The following is a 21500-nucleotide window of genomic DNA, read 5'->3' on the forward strand; positions in this document are numbered from 1 at the left end:
ATGTGGCATCTGTCTCAGTTAACCCCACAATTCCTAGCATGTAGGAGGCCCACCTAGATCATTTGAGATTGAATTCCCTACACAAAACAGCAGCTTCCCCTATCCTGGGGCCTTTGGAAAAAGGCTCTGGTTTTCATCTTCCCCAGGTTATCCCTCCCCCCCTCCCCCACACGAGATCCTTGTCTTGCTCGCAAAACCCTTCCCAGTTCAGCACAATTCATGATGTTGGTTAAAATATCAAGTCTAAAGTCCATATTATTGAAGTTATGGTTACACTGGAGAGAAAGGAAAGGAATTTCTAAGAAGCCAGACCCTAATAGAAAGTATGAATTCATAGCAATAAGCTCACGTTGCCAAGCTTATTGATCCTGGCAGTCTAGCCTGAGGAGGGTGGGAAGTCAGGTGGGAGACCCTAGTGTAAATTAGCCCCACGGCAGAGGTAGACAGGAAAGGTACATAGATGTCTCAGCCTTGGCCCTGGGGCAGAATTCCTGACACCAAGCCTCCTGCATCCTCTGCCTTTTCTCAGAAAGCTACTAAAGGATGCATTCCGTTACAATGAAGGAGTAAACCAAAAATTGTGGATATAAAATGCAGGAAAGAGGGGGTCCAACACAGGGGAGAAGCTTGGGGCAAAAGAAATCACTCAGATGTTGATGAAGAGTAAACCCAAGATTGTAGGTTTCAGTTTCTACCTGCCCAGATCTCAGCAGGTCAGAGGTCTGGGCAGTAACCACTCCAAAGAGATGAAAGTGTCGGAATACCTAACGAATTACCAGAAGGAAATCTGCTCAACTAGGGGAGAGTTTACAGATGACTTAATAGCCTCATAGCAAGGGATGCCTGGGTGGCTCGGCTGGTTAAGGCTCGTCATGATCCCTGGGGTCTTAGGATCGAGTCCCACATCAGGTTCCCTGCTCAGGAGGGAGTCTGCTGACCCTCTCCCCTGCTCATGCTCTCACTCATGCTCTCTCTCAAATGATAAATGAAAAGTCTTTTTAAAAAAAATAAAAATAAGGCCAACTGGGTGGCTCAGTGGTTGAGTGTCTGCCTTTGGCTCAGGGCGTGATCCCGGGGTCCTAGGATCAAGTCCCACATAGAGTCCCTGCAGGGAACCTGCTCTCCCTCTGCCTATGTCTCTGTCTCTCTCTCTCTGTTGTTTTTTTTTTTTTTTTGTCTCTCATGAATAAATAAAATCTTTAAAAAATAAATTATACATGGGCAACTTTCATAAGTATTCAAAATTTAAGCTAAAAATTAAAATATATTTTAAAAAATTAAAATATATGACCCAGTAGACATAAAGTCAGGTGCTTGAAAGACTTCTGTTGTTTACTTGTCACCTCCAATTTCGAGGTAGAGATGATGACTACCTCTACTTTACAGATGAGGAAATGGAGAAGAAACAGCTTTTTGCCAGTCATGCAGTGGGCAGGTGGTACAGGCAGGACTTAAACTGTGGGTCAGACTCTTGGTCATCACACTACACCCCCCTCACAAACAAAGCCCTAGGCAAGATCTCCTCCCTTGTGCTAAATGATGGCTCAGCCTCCACAGACCATGAGAGAGGGTGGTGGTAAACAGTGATCATTAAGACATTCTCAGGGAGCGTTACTATTTGCCATTTCACCGCTGGTCAGGCTGTTCTTACCTCTCTGCAGACTGATGCCTGCTTAAGATTCTCTCTTTCTCTCTCTCTCTCTCTTTCTCTCCCTCTGTCCCTCCACCACCCCGCATGCAAACACTGTCTCTCTCTGTGTCTCTCAAAAAAAAAAAAAAAATCAGAAAATAACAAGTGTTGGCAAGGATGTGGAGAAATCAGAACTCTTTTACACTGTTGGTAGAAATGTAAAACAGAGCAGCCGCTGTGGAAAACAGTATGGCAGTTCCTCAAAAAATTAAAATAGGTTACCATACAACCCAGCAATTGCACAGCTGGGTATCTACGCAAAAGAATCAAAAGCAGGGACTCAAAGAGATATTTTTACAGCCATGTTCTTAGCAGCATTATTTTCAACAGCCAGAAGGTTGAGGAAACATAAATAACCCATCAACAGATGGAAGGATGAACAAAATGTGGTCCATACATACAATGGAATATTATTCAGCTGATGCCTGGGACAACATGGAGAACATGATGCTAAATGAAATAATCCAGCCACAAAAAGGCAAATTCTGTATGATTCCACTTATATGAAGTCCCTAGAGGAGTCAAATTCACACAGACAGAATAGTGGTCGTCCAGGGCTGGGGGTAGGGGGTTTGGGGAGTTACTGTCTACTAGGCCTAGAGTTTCTGTTTTGCAGATGGGTGGTGGTGATGGTTGTACAACCATGTGGATGTGTTTAATGCCACCGAACTGTACACTTAAAAGTGGTTAAGATGGTAAATTTTATGTTATGTGTGTTTCACCACAATAAAAGAAATAAAAAAACTTAAAACTTAAAAAAAAACGGAATTACAAATGATTTCTTCCTTTCCACGGTTTCCATATTTTCCAAATGATCTGTAATAAATATAATCAGGAAAATATAAACTTTTGTTTAAAAGCAAATGTATCAGGCTCCTTTCACCTAAACATCTGTGCTGGCCACCGGAGTCCAGGCCCCCACCGCTCCCAGGCCTGCTGGGCCGAGGGCTTCCATCAGCTTTCTCTACCTGACACCAACATTTGGTTTCCATTCCCGGCTCTTCACATAATTCTTGGAGATCAGCTCCTGCTGGTTTCGGGTCCAGCGGAAAGAAAGCGGCTCTTGGGAGGGTCAGCTTGCATCTCATGGGGGTGGATTTGGCTTGGCCAGTGGTAAGCTGTCTTGCCCAGACACCCCCAGCCCCCAGAGCCCATCCATCCTGCAGGCTACCCACCCACTGTCAGCAGGGCAGGTGAATTTCCTGGTGCACTGTAACCCAAGCCCCTCTCCACTCCCCCCGGGCACGGCCAGGCTCTGTTATTAATCTCAGGGCAGATCCTATGTCCAAAGCTGAGACAGCTGTCCCCACGTGCAGCTGCCCCAGGCCAGCAGGCAGACAATTTCCAGCACTACTGCCTCCTCGTCAATGGCCAGGCTGAAAATCGGGTTTTCTGCCCAACCCCTTGTTTGTGCAACTGCCTGGACCCTCATACCCGATCAGGGTTCACCGGGCTCCCTGTTCACTCCTTGGTTTGTCCCAGGTTAGAATACAGCCCTGAGCTCATGAGCTTCTGAGTGAGTTGGACTTCTTAGCCTGAGAAGTAAACACAGTGATGTCCCAATTGGTCCTGTTGCTGCTGAATCAAGAAGAGATTGTTTTACCTCACGGTCCATGCTCACTCCTGGGTGACTTGCCCTGGCAAACAAAGCCATCTAGGAGGGGGCTCTTGACCCTGAGCCCAGCTGCAGAACAAATATGTGACACAAGAATAAAGCAAGTTGAGACAGGAGCAGAGGAGAGCTGCTCACGATTGACACACAATCCAGAATGCAGCATGAGCAACCCTAGGGACCACTCCATGCTGGACTGCAAGTGCGACACAGCCCTGATTCTAATGGCTCATTTAATGCCTCCACAGGAACTGGCCACATAAAGATTCGCGGATATGTAGACTGACGCAAGTTAACAGCAAACTTGACTGTGGCCAGAGTGGGGATGGCTCCCCAGGAACCTGGCGGTTTCTGATGCCAATCTGCTGACTTCAAAGTTCTGAGCATTGGGGCTCACCCACCATAGTCCACCTTGGCTGAGCCTGCCCACCTAATCACACCTAGCAGATGTCCACCCAGTAGGAACCCACCTGGCTGGATCACCTATTTCTGGCTCTACATTGGCAGATGCCAGGGACATGGTGATAACCAAGGCAGACAATCCCAGAATCTCCTAAAGTTTCCCTGCTGGGGTGTCTCAAGATCCCAGACACTCGCAATTTTGACCCTCTGTATTCTCTGGGACACAGGTATTACTCAATCCTATCTGTCTCTGTGATTCCTCTACAAGAACATTGTCAGGTGCAGAAGGATCAGAATTTGTCTACACAGCCAGCCCCCAGCCATATGAGGCAACTGGACAGCTAACACTTGAATTAGTGGGTGTGACTCTCTAAGAGTGCCACACTAGTCTGAAACGCTGCCCTCTCTTCCTTCGGAATGCTCTGGGCCACTTGGGTTTTGAGGGGAACATCATCTACCTGCGACATTTGTGTGGAAGGAAACACACACACTGAGACTCTAGGACTCTACCTCAAAACCTCAGAGAACCACCTGAAAAACCATTAAAATATATGTTTTTAATGCATGAAGGTAATTGGATATAAAACCAACATGCCCCAAATCAACAGCTTTCCTATTTGCCAGACATAAACATTTACAAATGTCAGGGAACAAAAAGAACTCATTCACGATAGCAGTAAAAACTATAAAACGCCTGAGAAGAAATATAACAAGATCTAGATAAATGGAGCGATATACCTCGTTCCTGAAAAAACACACAATACTATAAACATCTAATTCTATGAATCCATTAAGTCAACACAGCCTAGATTAAAATCCCAACAGCATGTTTTACAGTACCAGAAAGGATAGCTATAAAATTCACCCCAAAGAAATAATGTACAAGAACAGCTAAGACTATTTTGATAAAGATGAACAAGGAAGGAGGAACTGCTCTATCAGCTAACAAGACATACAATAAGGATACAGTAGTTAAAATAGTGTGGTTTTGGCACCAGATCAGATTAAGAGTTCAGAAAAAGGGCTGTGCTGTGTATTCAGGGAAATTTAGTATATGATAAAATTGGTATTTCAAACTACTAAGAAAAGGTGGATTATACAATAGAAGCATGAGGGGAGGTTTGGGGGGGAAAACTAAAATTAAGTCCCTGCCTCACAGCTACATAAAAACTTGGGTGGGAAGGCCATGCTCTTACTATGGCTCTTCATGTGAGGCTGGGTCTTACTAGGCTTTTGAGGCTCCAAGCCACTTTCAGTATTAACACTGTTTGAAATGCAGGACTAACCCAACTCTCCAAGGACCCAAATGTCTGATCCGCTTTTCCTTTTCCATTTCTGTTTGTAAATGGGCTAAATACTGACCCACACTTGGGATGCCTGGGTGGCTTAGCAGTTGAGCATCTGCCTTCAGCTCAGGGCATGATCCCAAAGTCCTGGGATCAAGTTCCGCATCAAACTCCCTGCATGGCTCAGGGGTTAAGCACCTCCCTTCAGCCAGGGGAATGATCCTGGAGTCCCAGAATCGAGTCCCACATCGGGCTTCCCACATGGAGCCTGCTTCTCCCGCTTCCTATGTCTCTGCCTCTCTCTCTCTCTCTCTCTCTCTCTCTCTCTCTCTCATGAATAAATAAATAAAATTTTAAAAAATAAAATAATAATAATGACACACACACACAAAGATGTCCTCATCCTAATCCCTGGAATCTGTTATTTTACATGGTTAAAGGGACTTTGTGGGTGTGATTAAATTAAGGGTCTTGAGGTGGAGATGTGATCCTGGACGATCCGTGTGGGCCCAACCTCATCACCAGAGTCCTTATGAGATGGAGTGCAAGAAGATCAGAGTCAAAGAGAGAGATGCTACAAAGAGAGGCTGGAGGGTGCCCTTTGAAGATGGACAAAGAAGCTATACCTTGACAGATAGTCAAGGAATGCAGGCAACCCTCAGATGCTGGAAAAAGCAAGGAAATGGATTCTTCCTTCTAGCCTCCAGAAGGACCAGTCCTACAAATCCCTTTCAGCCCAGTGAGACCCATTTTGGACTTCTGACCTCAAGAACAATAAGGTAATAAACCTGTGTTGCTTTAAGCCACAAAGTCTGTAGTCATTTGTTACAGCAGCAGTAGAGAGCTAATACAGTTTCCAAAGCAGTTAGTCCTTTGCTGGATACTCTGCATAACCCAGGGACTCTCTCAGAACCTGGATATGGCACCAAACATGACAGACAGGACCCCTGCTCTCAGAAAACTCAGTCTCAATGTAGACAACTCTTAAGTAATTATCTTAGCTTTTTAAAAAAAAAAAAAAAAAAGATTTTATTTATTTATACATGAGAGGCACACAGAGAGAGGCAGAGACACAGGCAGAGGGAGAAGCAGGCTCCATGTGGGGAGCCCGATGTGGGATTCGACCCCAGGACCCCAGGATCACACCCTGAGCTGAAGGCACACGTTCAACCACTGCACCACCCAGGCACACCATCTCTTAAGTAATTATCAAGCAATTAATTATAGGATTGACTTAGAGTTATAATGAGCTTCTAGGTCTGAGAGCAAGCTCTAAGGGCCTTTAACTAAAAGGACTGGCCTCACTTTGGGGGATAGCAAAGTTTCCCTGAGGATGTGATACTTAGGCTGAGCTCAGGAGTTAGTTAGCTAGGCCAAGAGAAGCAGAACGCCGAAAGCAGGAAGCAGACTGAGGTTACAGGGAGCTGGGTGAGCAGAGGACCCAGAGAGGCAAAGAGCAGATTAGGGGGTCTCCCCAGCAAGCTCAGCTACCTTTCCAGGAAGGTGCACATACATGTTCAGGGCTCTTACATACAGAGAGCCAGAGTCTGAGCTAACTGTCATCATCAGCCATGCGACACAAGAGAGAAAAGAGCCTAGCAAACCCTGTGCAGCCTTAGGATGCATCGCTGCAGAAACGGGGGGTGCCCGGACAGGCTGAGCCCTCTCAAATCCAGAGAGTCAGCCGTGTGGCCAAGTCAATCACAGAGGCTCAGGAAGAGGAAAGTGCTGATTCCCCCAAATAAGCCCTTCCAGGGCAGCAGGAATGACAAAAATGTCAGATGCCAGAGGCAACTGGCCAGGGCGAAGACAGCTGGAGCCAAATCAGAAGGAAACTGCCACTTTCTGAGCAGAGGCTTCCCCATTGAGACGGTGCTCGCAGGCCCTGGCGCCTCCGGGGCCCCACAGGGCCAGCGGGGTCAGCGGACAGGACACCCCGGGTGGCCCGGCTCCAGAGCCTGCTCCCTAGGGAAGCCAGAAGCTTAAGCCTTGTGCAGGGGCTCCGAGCAGGAAAGACCCTCTGCAGGGCCTCCGGAGGGGCAGGGACTGGGGGACTTCTCAGCAAATGCTGCACACTCCCTGCCCTTCCAAAATGAGGAAGGGGGTAGGAGGACCAGATACTCTCAAACAGAGACAAAATGCTTGGGCTGGCAGCTGCAGCCAATCATGGGTGCGAGCAACACACACACACACACACACACACGGACACACACGGAGTAAACACACACACACACACACACACACACACACACACACGGAGTAAACACCCATCTTCCTGCAAGCGTTGGACCTCCCCCTCCACCCACCTCCCGTAGTCTTGCTCAGAGAGGTGGATGTCAGGTAGAGCCCTTGTCAATGGGCAGGAACGTGCCGGAGTAATAACTAGTCTGCATCTAACAAACCCACTTCCTCATTCAATCCCACCCAATCCTATTAGGTTCATGTTACCCCAGAGGCATCGAGTCAATGAGAAGAAGGGCCGGCTCAGCTGTGGGTCCTCCAATCAGGCACGATAGGCTCAAAGAAGCCCTGTCTCCCCACCTGGGTGGCTCAGTAGTTGCGTGTCTGCTCAGGGCGTGATCCTGAGGTCCTGAGATCGAGTCCCACATCGGGCTCCCCACATGGAGCCTGCTTCTCCCTCTGCCTGTGTCTCTGCCTCTCTCTGTGTCTCTCTCATGAATAAATAAATAAAATAGAATCTTAAAAAAAGAAAAGAAAAGAAAAAGCCTGTCCCCCAATCCACATTCACAGGGTCTCACTCTCTGGGATGGGAAGTTCATCAGAACTCCTGGGCCCTTGGGGATCCCTGGGTGGCTCAGCGGTTTAGCACCTGCCTTCGGCCAAGGGCGTGATCCTGGAGTCCAGGGATCGAGTTCCGCATCAGGCTCCCTGCATGGAGCCTGCTTCTACCTCTGCCTGCGTCTCTGCCTCTCTCTGTGTGTGTACGTCTCTCATGAATAAATAAATAAACTCTTATAGAAAAAAACTCCTGGGCCCTCTGATTTCACCATGGGCATCTCAGACCCCCCTTCTCCGACCCCAGCTGAGGTTCAGCCGGAGTGTGGCCTTGAAAACCCCAGCAGGGTCCTCAGGGATTCAAGAGACAACAGGACCCTTACTCCCGTATTTCCCTGGTCCCCGGAGCACCAGGGTGGGCCACTGCAGGGGGAGTCTGGGAGAAATGCCCCTGGTGAGATTTCTCAAGACCAGCGCCCGAAGGGCGAAGGGTGCTATAAACCACTGACACAGTAAATCTGACCCACTAGGCCAGCGTTTTCCAGAGCGTATCTTCTGGAACACCATCCAAACCAAACGCTCCTCAGAAAAAGAGGTGAGTGGCCTCAATGTCTGTGAAACCACGTTTCCCAGGCTTTGCAAGGCCCCCCAGCACCCGGTTCAATCTGGGAAAGCCTTCATCATTGAAACGAGCCATGGAAAGTGCTTCCTAGGTTTTGTTCTAAGCACCTTGTGAACATCAGCTCCTGGAAGCTGATCAGATGAAGTTTAAAGGACCTAAACGATCAATCGGATGAAGAACGATCAATCGGATGAAGAACGATCAATGAAAAATAATCGGATGAAGAAAATACGACCATCATCCCCATTTTGCAGATGAGGAAAGGTCAGATGACTCAGCCAGGGCCACCCAGACCCCGGATTCACACCCTCCTTCCTTATCAGGGAAATTCACTTCCCAAACTGGTTCTCCTAACTGCCATTAACCGCTGGCAGGACAAGCTCCAGAAACCTCACTACAGGCCTTGGGGAGCTGGCAAAGGTCAGCAGGCCAGCGAAGGTCAGCAGTCTGTAGCCACCTCTGGCCTTTATGCAGAACACTCTGGAGCCAGCTGCAGGGGAAGTGGAGGAGAGGCTCAGGAGCAGGGAATCCCTGGGAGCCTCAGCGGTCTAGCGGCCTGCCTTCAGCCAAGGGCGTGATCCTGGAGTCCAGGGATCGAGTTCCGCATCAGGCTCCCTGCGTGGAGCCTGCTTCTCCCTCTGCCTGTGTCTCTGCCTCTCTCTCTCATGAATAAATAAATAAATAAAATCTTTAAAAAAAAATTTTTTAAAGGAGGTGGGAGCCCCACCTCTCCACCACCCACCCCCACCTCCCCGAGAGTTACAGAATTAACCTGGATCGAGTCCAGCTCCTCTCAAGGTGGTCTTGTAATGGGCCACCAAAGAACCATCTACACCCTGGTTTCTGGGAGGTAAGGAAAGGAAGACCAGGCAGGAAAGGCCGGGGACCCTTGACTCCTCAGGGAGGAGAACAGCGCGCCGTGTGTCTACTTCCTTAGGATCGGCTGCAGGATTCCCGAAAATCCTCTAACAGTTAGTTATTGTTACTCTATTCCCTGCCCCAGGCAGAGTTGGTCAGGGTCCAGCTCATACACTCTCGAAGCGGCAATGAAGTGTCGGACCCGTTCAAGCCAAGAGAAGCCTGGAGTAGTGTTCTTATTGCCATAGGAATTGTTTCTCTGGGAATGGATTTTAAAATAACAGACAAGCTGGGGGCGGGGGTGGGGAGGAGAGGAGATTCAGAAAACCCTGGGGCCTTGGGAAAAAGTCTCACCAGATATTTACATCGAGGTCATTCCGTGTGGTTTTTCAGGCCAAGGCCCACTTGTGCACCCATTTCTATTTCAGAGGAGGAAGCAGGACTGCATCAAGCAGGTTGCCTCCATGGCTCCTTTAAAGGCGGCTTCCAGAGCTGACCTGGTGAGGACAAGGGGCAGACAAGGACCTCCCTCCTGGACCCCTCAGAAGGACAGAACTGCATGAGGGCAGAGGCCGCAGCCTCCATTTCCCAGAGGAGAGAGGTCAAGGTCTTTGTTCATTCATTCACTCAACAAGCAGCCACGGAATCCTGACGTGTGCAGGCCCATGGCTGCATGCCACAAAAGCCCCATGGAGGAAAAATACAAGTATTTTATAAAAATGCAAGGTGCATTGAACACCATGCGTTGCTGACTTCTCAAAGCTGAGAAAACGCTGTGGTCTTTGCAAAATTCCAAGGAGCAAAGCCGCCGGCTCCCAGCACCCCCCAAACACTGGGCAGGGTCAGAAGCCCTGGTCATCAACCTTCTCCTGCCCATCAGCGGTCCACCAAGTGGCCCGGAGTTGCCGACACTGTCTGTTAGCTGGCTCTCCTCCCACCAGCAAAGCTAGCATGAGACCCACTGTGACCACGTCTAGACATAAACCCCAAACTCCTCAGGGTGGCAGAAAGAGGCTTTGCACTCAGGCTGAAAGGGCCCAGCCTGCTCAGCGCCTGCCTGATGCCCTGGATCCAGCCATTCTGAACTCACCCACACTAACACCTACATAACCACCATCATGCCTCCCAGCCCTGACACGCCGTTCTGTCCACCCAGAACACCCTCCCGTCACTGCCGATAACACTCCCGTTTATCCTACAAGACCCACGTCAAAAGTGACTCCCTGGGAAGTGTTCAGCATGCAGCCCCGATCCATCCACCAGGCCAATGCTTCCCACAGTATGGAGTCCGGGACACCAGCCTGACATAGTGCTCCCCAGAAAAGGGTGCCATGACCTCGTGTGTTTGTGAAACACCCCATCCTCACAACCTCTGCAAGGTACAGGACACAGTACCCAGTCACCAGACAAAACAGAGTGTTTCCTAACATGTTTATCTAAGCACTGTATGGACTCATTTAAACTTTGGAACAACCTTACGAAGTACACACTGTAATCCTCATTTTACAGAGGATAAAACTGAGGCACAAGACACCCAAACTCCCTTAGACAACTGCCAACATCCCTTGCCCACCTACCCCACTCAGCACACATCACGCTTGCTCAGGGGTCAGCCAGCCCTAACCAGTCTCTAAGGCCCCACTGATCACCATTCATACAATAGGTACTCAATAGTAGCTCCTTGGAGGTAAGGCGCCAGGAATCCTGTGATCCAGTCACAGAGACAAGGCCTCCCAGATGTGATCATTCCCTCCCAGAGCTTGCAGAGGGCCTTTTGCGCATGCCTTCGGGCAGCCTGCTCTGGCCCGGGGTGGGGGTGCGGGCAGGGCTGGCTTAGGCACTCTTGTCCCAGGTAGGCTGCTCAGGGCCACAATAGGGAGCAAACAGGTAGGAAAAATGATTCCATCTGCAGGGAAAGAAAATAGGAAGTGAGTTCTCAGGGCGAAAACCACAATCACAGATCCAAGAGGCCCAGGGAGCTGCCTGCAGAGCAGCGAGTTCAGTCCTGGAAAGCTTCCTGAAGGAAGCAGCTTTGTGGCTGCCCTATAAGACAGTGGAGTAAAGTCTGGGGGCGGTGTTCCGGGTTAAGAGGAGACACATCAAGGACTCAGCTAGGCTGAAACAATAAGAAAGAGAGTTCAGAATCAGAGCAGAGGCAGGAGAGCCAAGTCTCGAAGGGGGATGGGTAGGGGGTGGAGGCAGCAAGGAGCCCCCCACATTCCCCCAGGGCACAGGGTCTCCCAGGCAGGTCTTAACCCAGAGGGGCTGTGGAATCAATTTTCTGAGTCTTGGCAAGCACTTTTTTTATGAACTCGATAGAATACAATAAAAAAGAGAGTATCACATATGGTAACAGTAAGTATTACTCTGTGAAACTTGTTTCAGATGCACGAGTGTGCATGCGCAGGCATTCTCAGTCACCATATAAAAGGTATTTCTTCTTCTGGGTCTTGATGAAAGAATCTGAAAAGACTGTTCCCTTCGCAGTGCTTCTTAAACCTGGCTGCATGATAAACCACCTGGGGAGGCCACTAAAACACAGACCTTGGGCCCCAGACTTCCTGAATCATGGATAGGCCCAGATGGGCCTTGATTCTTTCATCTCCCAGGTTCATCTTGATGAGCCAGACAGCAGCCTGCAGCTCTGGGGACACCACACCTTAAGCACCGGAGCAAAACAGGCTATGTAATTTGTGGGGCACAGTGGAAGAGGAAAATGTGGGGCCCCTCATTCCAGAAGCTGGGGAAATGTTCTGGAAAAGGTACTAAGTTACAAAGCTTTCCCCCCTTCTTCTGAGACCTCCCTCACAGGTGGGTGATGGAGGTCCCCAAGTCTCATGGGGGATAAAATGCAGGTGTAGCAGGGAGGAAACTGGAAGGGAACATTCAGACACAGCCTAATGTGGTCATTGTGATGGAGTCTTTTTGATCAGGGACATTGGGGGAAGGGCCATCTAACTCTCAAAGACGGGGGTATACATGTGGAAACTTACTCCACTTCTCCCCAGAGGAAACGTGTACACAGAACAGGTTTTTCTTTTTCTTTTTCCTTCTTTTTAAAAATATTTTATTTATTTATTCATGAGAGACACAGAGAGAGAGAGGCAGAGACATAAGCAGAGGGAGAAGCAGACTCCCCAGGGGAAGCCCATTGCGGGACTCTATCCCGGAACTCCCAGGATCACGCCCTGTGCCAAAGGCAGACACTCAACCATTGAACCACCTAAGTATCCCAGAACTGTCTTAAATCTAAGCAAGAAGAGCCCCACTCTCAGCTCTGTGCTTTCCAGGGCTTGCATCCAGCCTCCGGCTGGCCACACCCTTCCCCACAGGCAAGGAGGCTGTGGGGTAGAGGGCACATGATCCTCAAGACCACAGCCACCCTTGTAGACCAAGTGCAGGTACCTTGGGGCCTGGGATTCCCTCCCCAACAGCTGGACACACTCAGGCATGAGGTAGGACTACGCTTGTTGCAGTTGTTAGGGCAAGGTGGGAGGTACCAGGCTAGACTACAGTGTCCACAGCGTGTGCATGAGGCCCCACCAGGGGCAAGGTGTCAGATGGAACAAGAAGAGAAGTCAACAATAGCGCTCCCTGCGCTGCCCAATTCCAGCCTAAAACTCTAGGAGTCTGAGTTCTAAACATGAGCCTGACTCCCCGACCCAGTCATTAGGAGGGTAGGTTTGTCAAGGTCAATGATGGAACAGATTTTATTTAGTATTTAGACAATATTTAGACATATGATGTATGGGCTCCATCTGTACCCTTACCACAGACTCTGCAAATGTGAGGGATGGGCCAAACTTGTAGGTGGTATAGGCTGCGGAAGTCTACTCTCATTCCCACAAGGCCACTTTGCCCAGAATTACTAAACTGGCTATTCAAAATGTACCCCAAGGGGGTGCCTGGGTGGCTCAGTCTGTTAAGTGTCCAATTCTTGGTTTCAGCTCAGATCATGATCTCAGGGTCCTGGGATCAAGCCCAACATCGGGCTCTGCACTTACCAGGGAGTCTGCAAGAGATTGTCTCCCTCTCCCTCTCTCTCTGCTCCTCTCCTGCTCATGCACTCTCTCTATATATTTTTTTTACATACATAAATATATATAATATATAAAATATATATAATATGTATATAAAATAAAGATTTTATTTATTTATTCAAAAGAGACACACAGAAAGAGGCAGAGACATAGGCAGAGGGAGAAACAGAATCCCTACAGGGAGCCTGATGAGGGATTCAATTCCAGGACCCTGGGATCACAACTTGAGCCAAAGGCAGACACTCAACCACTAAGCCACCCAGGTGCCCCCCTCTCTCTAAAATAAATAAATAATACATTTTTTTAAAATGTACCCCAAGAAAAAATTGTTGATAAGGATGCCAAATGTTATAACTCCTATGCCAGGAAGTTCTACACTATCAGAATTATGCACACATTTGCTGTTTAACCCAGGAAACCCACTCGTAACAATGGACCCTAAAGATCAATTTGCAAAACTACAAAATGAATACTGCACAATGACATATCATGGGGGCATTATACATGACACAAATGGTTAAAACAACACAATGTCAATCAGTGAAGGGCTGAATAAACTATGTCATTCACACCATGCACAACTACGGAGCCATAAAAAGGAACACAGGAGAAATTGGGCATTCTAAGAGGGATGGTGGTGATGCTCACACACTGTAATTGTAGTTCATACCACTAAACTGTACACTTCAAGATGGTTAAGATGGTAAATTTTATGTAATGTGTTCCTTTACCACAGTTTTTTAAACTGTGAAAAATGAACACAGAAGATATCTCCACATGGAAAATATCTATGCTGTAGAGCAATCACCAGAGCCCACCAAAGTAGTAGCAAAAAGCCAAGTGCAGAACAATGCAACTGGTAAACCACCCTTGCATGAGGGAGGAGGAAGTTATACATATGCATGCGCATGCACACACAAATGCTTACATTTGCAGAAAGGAACAATGGAAAGATAAGCCAATTCAAAATATGACTATCTACAAAAGTAAGGGAGAAATCAGACAAGTATTCCAATAATTAAATGAAAAAAAAAATGTCAGGGACACCTGGGCAGCTCAGTCAGTTAAACACCTAACTCTTGGTTTCAGCTCAGGTCATGATCTCTGGGTCCAGGAATTGAGCCCTGCATTGGACTCCATGCTCCCCCTCCCTCCCCCTCTGCTCCTCCCAGCTCTCTCTCTCCCTAATTAATTAATTAATTATTCAAAAAAGAAATGTCAGGATTCGATTAGGACAAGTTCGCAGCCCTTAATGAATGAGCAATGAAGACAATGATCATCAAAACCTGCTGATGTCACAAGAGAAAGAAACCACCAGATGTAGTGTGACTCTTGATATGATTGTTGGCAGAACACTACAAAAAAAAAAAAAAAAAAGAATACTACACAACCAACAAGGGACTTTTGCCAAAATAATCATAAGGGGGAGGAGGAGGAGAAGGAACCAAAACCCACTCAAACCTCTATTTAATTTCCAGTATTTTGGAAATATTGAGGACAGAGGAACATGTTAACAGGCACCATAATCAACACTACCCTTGAAGAAGGAAAACTCTACCAGGCAAAGAAATTGCAAAGAGAAGAGAAGAGGAAACCAGTAGACAGTGGTGTTTTGGTGAAACAGCCAGCTTTCCAGGAAAAAAAAGTCATGTCTTCCCAAATTAGCTCAGGCCACCACCTATAAAATACCATAGACTGGTGGCTTAAAAGATACTTATTTTTCACAGATATGGAGACGGGCAAGTCCAAGATCAGAGTGCCAGCAGATTTAGTGCCTGGTGAGAGCCCTCTTTCTGGCTTGCCAGTGACCACCTGCTCTCTGTGTCTTCACGTAGCAGACAAAGAGAGAGAGCTCGTGCCTGGGTTTCTCTTCCCTTTCTTACAAGGACAGCAATGCCATTATGAGGACCCCAACCTCACAACCTCATCTAAACCTAATTACCGCCCCAAGGTCTACCTCCAAATGTCATCATATTGGCGGTAGGACTTTGACATACCCCAATGTGGGACTCAGTTAAAGGACCCCAGGATCACAACCTGAGCCAAAGGCAGATGCTTAACCAAAAGCCACCTAAATACCCCTGGGATATAGTTTAAAATGCTCCATATGGGGGTGCCCAGCTCGCTCAGTTGGTAGAACATGAGACTCTTCATCTCAGGGTTGTGAATTTGAGCCCCATGTTGGGCATGAAGCCTACTTAAGAAATAAATAAATAAAACAAAATGCTCTACACACACAAACAGAATATGTGTGTTGGAGGACAGAGGGGAGTAGGATAAGTGTGGCAAAGTGCATAGTTAACAAAGCCCACTCAGAGTACAAGGGGGTTTATTTTGCTCTCTACTTGGGTATAGGTTTACAACATCTGCAGAAAAAAAATATTTTTTTAAGATTTTTATTTATTTATGAGAGACAAAGAAAGAGAGGCAGAGACACAGGCAGAGGGAGGAGAAGTAGGCTCCCTGCAAGGAGCCCAATGTGTGACTCGATCCCAGGAATCTGGGATTACACCCTGAGCTAAAGGCAGACGCTCAACCACTGAGCCACCCACGCGTCCCAGAAAAAAAGTTTTATATGTTGCATTTTTAAATGTCTCCCAAATCAAAATTTTTCAAGTCCAGAGAGAACAGTGGTTCCAAGTGGGTGTGATTTGGCCCCCAGGGTACATTTGGCAGTGTCTGGAGACACTTATGGTTGTTTCAGTTGGGGGCATGGGTGTGCCCCCAACTGGGTATTCAGTCGGGAGAGACCAGGGATGTTGCTGGACACCCTGCAATGCCCAGGACAGCTGCATGACAAAGGGTTACCCAGTCCTCAGTGTCAAGGGTACCGAGGATGAGAAACCTTGAGACAGAGGTGAGCAGAGTGTTCTAGGTGCTCATGGGAGAGCATTCCAAACAAATCAAACAGCAGATGCAAAGAAACAGAAATAACTAACACAGTATAGCTGGCATAGAAGACAAAAGTTGGGCTTTAAAAAGGCAGCCTTTGTATGAGATGCTGGAGAGAGTGGATTTTATCATTAAGGCCAAGGATGCAAATATCTCACAGTTGCCTCCACTTCCCTGTCCCTCAGGCACAGAGACATCACTCAATGCTCTTGGTACTCCTCACAGAGCCCAGACTCTACCTCAGAATCCTTCTTAACCCACTGGCCTGGGCAGCTCCTACCAGTGACTAAGAGTTGACCTAAGAATTGAAACCTGTGTGCCAAGCTGATGCAGGCGATGGTGAGCCACCATAGGGAATCAGAGGAGAGTGGCCTCTACTGCAGCTGAGAGAGGTCCACTGGGCAGTAGTGCAGAGGAGAAAGACGGATCCTTATAGAACTAAAACGCCCCCCACCCCCCCAGACAGGGGCTAAGTTGGTCACGGACCAGGCTACACAGCCTCAGCATCATAGGGCTGGCATTTACAATGCCCCATCACCAGGTACCCGGGCAGAGAGGCAGGAAGCCCCGATGCCAGACCCCATCACCACTACCAATGAGCAACAGCTTTGCTAAAGCAGATCGACAACTCTCCTGACCCTCCACAGAAGGCTGGAGGGTCCCCCAGGGGCCTTTCTGGGCATCTGAGAGACAAGGTCAAGGGGACAGGAAGTTGAAGGTAGGAAGGTCACCAAGATGGAACAAGCAGAAGGCTAAGAGAAGACAGAGTGAGCAAAGGAAGGGTCAGCCAGGTGAGCGAGGGGTGGGATGGAAGAGCCTGAGTCCAGAATTTATGGCACTGACATATTGAGGTGTGAGGAGGTTCCTCCTGGGAAGTGAAAGCCTGGCAAGGCACAAGGCCAAGGACAGTGGCTAAGGTGCAAGAGGGGGGCAGGGCAGAGGGCGACTAGAGTAACATGGGGTAGTGGTGATCAACACACCTGGACATCCAGGTGCCCAGAATAATGGCAGAATGGGGGAGGGGTGCAAAGGGAGTGGGCAGCCTTGAGAGAGCGTGGTAAGGTTGACAAGACCACCCAGGTACAGCCACAAGGATGGAACAAGCCACCAGCTGGTAGGGTGTAGGAGGAACTATTACTCACACAGTAGAATCAGCACTGTCCAAGGTGTGACCCGAAAAGAAAGCAGCTAGCACACCCAGATGATCTGCAGGAAGAGCTGATCAGTGGGGCTGCAGGGTGAGGGGCAGCCTATGGCACAGAAGGCCAGAGGGCCAGAGGATGGCCGTGGGAGCAGGCCTGTGCATGTGGTTAAGCAGCTCAGAATCTGTCCTGACCACAGTGAGAACAATCGAATGACGTGGATCCGTTTTTTGCAAACCCAGCATTTCTGTGCACTCCTCCAGCTCTTGGGTGTCTTGCACGTGGGGGCTCCCAGCAAGCCTCATGCCCAGCATCCTGGGCTCCATGTTATCCTCATCGTGCAGACCAGGACACAGACTCAGGGAGGTTAGGTTACATGTGCAAGCCTATGTCGTGAATTATGGGCAGAGCCCAAAGCCCCCACCACGCCGAGGTGGGAGGAGCAGTGGCCCTTAGACTGGCCCTGCCCCAGGCCGGGGGTCCTGCTCTAGCCTCCTCTAGCCGTGCCCCTCCCACCAGATGACGAGGCTGTGGGGCCAAGAGGATATGCCCATCCGGGCCATCCTTCCAGGCAGACCCCGCAGCCAACATGCCCCCTTCTAGGTCAAGGAGCTTGGAGTGAACTTGGAATGAACTTGGACATGCAGCTTGAGGAGTCCATAAGCCTGTGCGTAAAGCCCCTCACAGTGTGGGAGGAATCCACCATAGAGGGTGGGCCAAAGCCAGCCCTCCCCCACCACCATTTTCCAGAACAGAAATCTAAGGCATCTATGAATTCCTCGTTGACCCGGCTTTCCAGGTCACTGAGAAGGTACACTCACCAAGGCTGGTGGACAGAACCCACTCACCTAACCATCCGCTAGACTGAGTCATAGCAGGTAGACATTTAGCCCTACAGTGTGTGAGCTCCATGTGTTCTCATGCCTCGGCACTATACAAGGGTAAGTGCTTTCTGGAATGAGCACTCTTCTTCAGGGGAGAAGCAAAAACCAGCTTTGTCCTATGTCCCCTGCCCCACAAAACCACTCTCTGGACATACTCATTCCTTTCTCTGCTGAAATCTGGGCAGGTCCCACATATCTTCTGGTTTCTCCTACTCAGAAGACCACATCCACTCCAAAAATTAATATTAAAGCTTTATCTCTTGGGATGCCTGGGTGGCTCAGTGGTTGAGTGTCTTCCTTCCGCTCAGGTCATGATCCCGGGATCCAGGATCGAGTCCCACATCAGGCTCCCTGCGTGCAGCCTGCTTCTCCCTCTGCCTGTGTCTCTGCCTCTCTCTCAGTGTCTCTCATGAATAAATAAATAAAATCTTTTAAATAAATAAATAAAGCTTTCTCTTTTATCTAAATTAAAAACTTCTTCCTCCAGACGTGTAACACGGATAAGGCTAGAACCCCTTGTCTGGTCTCACTCCTTATGCCTTGATCACTCGCTGCTTCTCTGGCCCCTTTAGGGTTGGATAAAGAACAGAGGTGAAGAGGAGACAACAGACAAGAGAACCCCCAGTAAATATCTGTGGCAGAGAAGGGAGGGAGACAAGGAGGCAAGGAGAAAGGGAAGTGGGTGAAATTTGCATACTTTAAAGAGTTTCACAAATGTATTAGGCTTACTAGGGTAGAATGGAAAAACTGGGGCAGGGGATTAGGGGCTCTGTTTTCAGTGCAGGCCTGCAGGTAGATTAATGCTGCATTTCCCTTCAGGTTTGATTTGGCATCTGAACAGCTCTATGGCTGGCAAAAATCATTAGTGGCTCACATGCAGGGCTGCTAGACCAGACCTCTGAGGAAATGGGGTCCTTTTTTTTTTTTTTAACCAAAATTACTTAAATAGACGGATCCACCCTGGGCTTCAGACAGAGGTGATCAGATCAGAACATCCTGGGTTAGGCAAGATGTCCACAAGCACATGTCAGACCCAGTTGCCCTGCCCAGAGGCATGGGCATAAGCAAGTACACACGCGCACTCACACACACACATGTGTGCACACTGGTGCACGCAGAGGAAAGAGAACACAAACCACATCCAAAAATCAGATGCCAACAGGAGCAATACCGTGAAATAAAGGAAGACTTTCAAGAAGTCTTTCAAGATTTGTCAAGAAACAGCTCTGTCATTTGGCCCATCGACGGAGACCAAGCCACTGTAAACACGCATACGGAGCCAAAGCAGAGGCCAGGGCTGTGAGGGGCACTGCGCCAAACGCTGTCTCCAAGTCCTCTGCTTCTGGGGCTTTTGAACTTCTTGGATGCAGGGCACCTGTGACTGACCGTCCATGAGACACAGAAGCGGGTGACATCAGGCCAGCTCAAGCCTGCAATGCCCATGCTGGGGCTGTGCCTAGCAACGTTCAGTTATGCTCCGGAGCATCAATCTCAAGCATCTGGAACCTGCCCCAAGCCTCCTTAACATCTCCTAGTATCCTATTTGGGAATCCATTTTCCCAGATTTATCCAGATCCTCCCTAATTTACCTTCTCCCGGCTCCCATCCTTGGCAAGAGTTCTGGAAGATGACCACAATTGTTTGGACCTCTTTTTATTTATGCTAAAACAATCCCTTCCAAGTTTCTGTGGTGGTCCCCAAGCTCCAGCCCACCAAACACTAGAACACCAGTCCCCATTCACTCAGTTTCCCCATCGACTTCACCTCTGGCTGTTCTCAGCATGCCGGTTCCACCCTGCAGGAGCCTTTTTTAGTTTTCCTTCCCACACCTTTTAATTACAGATATAGTACATGAATATGCGCTCCTTGTAAGAGATGCTAACAAGACACCAGTAGAGGGAGGGAAAAAATGAAAGTCCACCCACCTCACCGCCCTCTGCCCTCCAGCCTCGGGTCTCTCCATATAGATCACTGCAGGAAATGTTTGCCCACGAGCTTTTTTTCCTGGGCATTGAAATACCCATAAATCCGAGTGTTTTTTCATGAATGAGATCACGTTATACATATTCTACAACTTGAAAAGTTTATTTTTTCAGACTATTCTCATATGGAAGTGTGCAGAGGCCACACTACTGTGGGTGTTTGGAGAATACTACTAATAGAAGCCATGGGTAAGTATTTCCAAACAAAATCAGGGAAGTAAAATTGTATGCAAAGTTTTCCAGAAGCACTTTTTTTTTTTTTTTTTTTTTGCTTTTCTGAGTCTCGCCTTACCCAGCCATTAAGTGTACAGCCCGCCCAGCACAAAACATCCCAGTTTCCCGGGGCCCTAAGACATTGCCAGGATTCATCTTGGTAGCTCACTCGGGTTTGGTAAATAAATACCAGGAAGGAGAAAGAACTGGGACCTGTCTCTTGCCTTCCTCCCTAATAATCAGCAGAGGGGCGCGGCAGAAAGCACAGGTTTTGGAGAAAGCAGGCAGAAGAAGGTCAGTCCTGAGTTGCCACAAACTTGGGGACCTCCCTCTGGGGCTCAACGTCCGCACTTCAAGGAAAGATAATGCTGTAACCGATCCCCCTGGAGTGGTTTTAGGATCAAAAGGCGTGGGGAGTCCCGGTGAATGCACGTTGTGTGCTGCAGGGAGCTCTTACAGCCGCGTGAGTTGTAATTATTAAATGAGGAAAAGCTAGATTCGAGGGGGCTGCGCAAACCGGGCGTTGGGCAACTTTTGCTCGCGTGCTTAAGCGTCGTTTTCGCGTTTTGCGGGGGAGGGGGGCTCAACCGCGCGGTGGGGAGGCGCCGGCCCAACCGTCCCGGGGATGGCCAGGGCGCCACCTGCCGGCCGAGGAGGAAGCGCCGGCGCGTCCCGGCACCTCGGGCGCCGCGACCCCGCGCCTCCTCCCGCCCCGCCGCGGGTCCATCCGAGCCGAGCCGGGGTCCGGGTCCCCGGGCGGCTGGGGGAGGCGCAGCCGAGGCTCCTCCGCGTCCCCGGCCCCCCAGACGGGACAGAGTCGTCCCTCGGGTGTCCCCGCGCAGCCGGCAGGAGAGGCGGGAGACCCGGGCGCTCGGCCTCGGCAACCCGGGAACCTGCTCCCCAACACAAAGCCGCGGCCGCGCAGGTGAGCCCGGCGGAGCCACGTGAGCCGGGAAACACGCGGGGACCGAGCCACGGTCGCCCCCGCCGCGCGCCCCCGCCGCAGGTCCCGGCGCCGGGAGCCGGAGGGGCGAAGGCTGGGAGCGCAAAGAAAGGAAGAGACGCGGTGGGCGCGGCCGGAGACCGCCGCCCGGGCCCGACCGCCCGGATCCGCGGGGCCGCGCAGCCCCCGCCGGCCCGC

General features: G+C 49.4%; 1 protein-coding gene across 2 annotated transcripts in view; it reads right to left on the reverse strand.

Annotated features, from left to right (window-relative positions):
* COL26A1 (collagen type XXVI alpha 1 chain) overlaps nucleotides 1-21500 on the reverse strand; it is a 163296-nt gene that overhangs the window by 141156 nt on the left and 640 nt on the right. The window lies entirely within an intron of this gene.

Source organism: Vulpes vulpes, chromosome 3 (genome assembly GCF_048418805.1).
Source record: "Vulpes vulpes isolate BD-2025 chromosome 3, VulVul3, whole genome shotgun sequence".
In the NCBI taxonomy this organism is placed as follows: Eukaryota; Metazoa; Chordata; class Mammalia; order Carnivora; family Canidae; genus Vulpes; species Vulpes vulpes.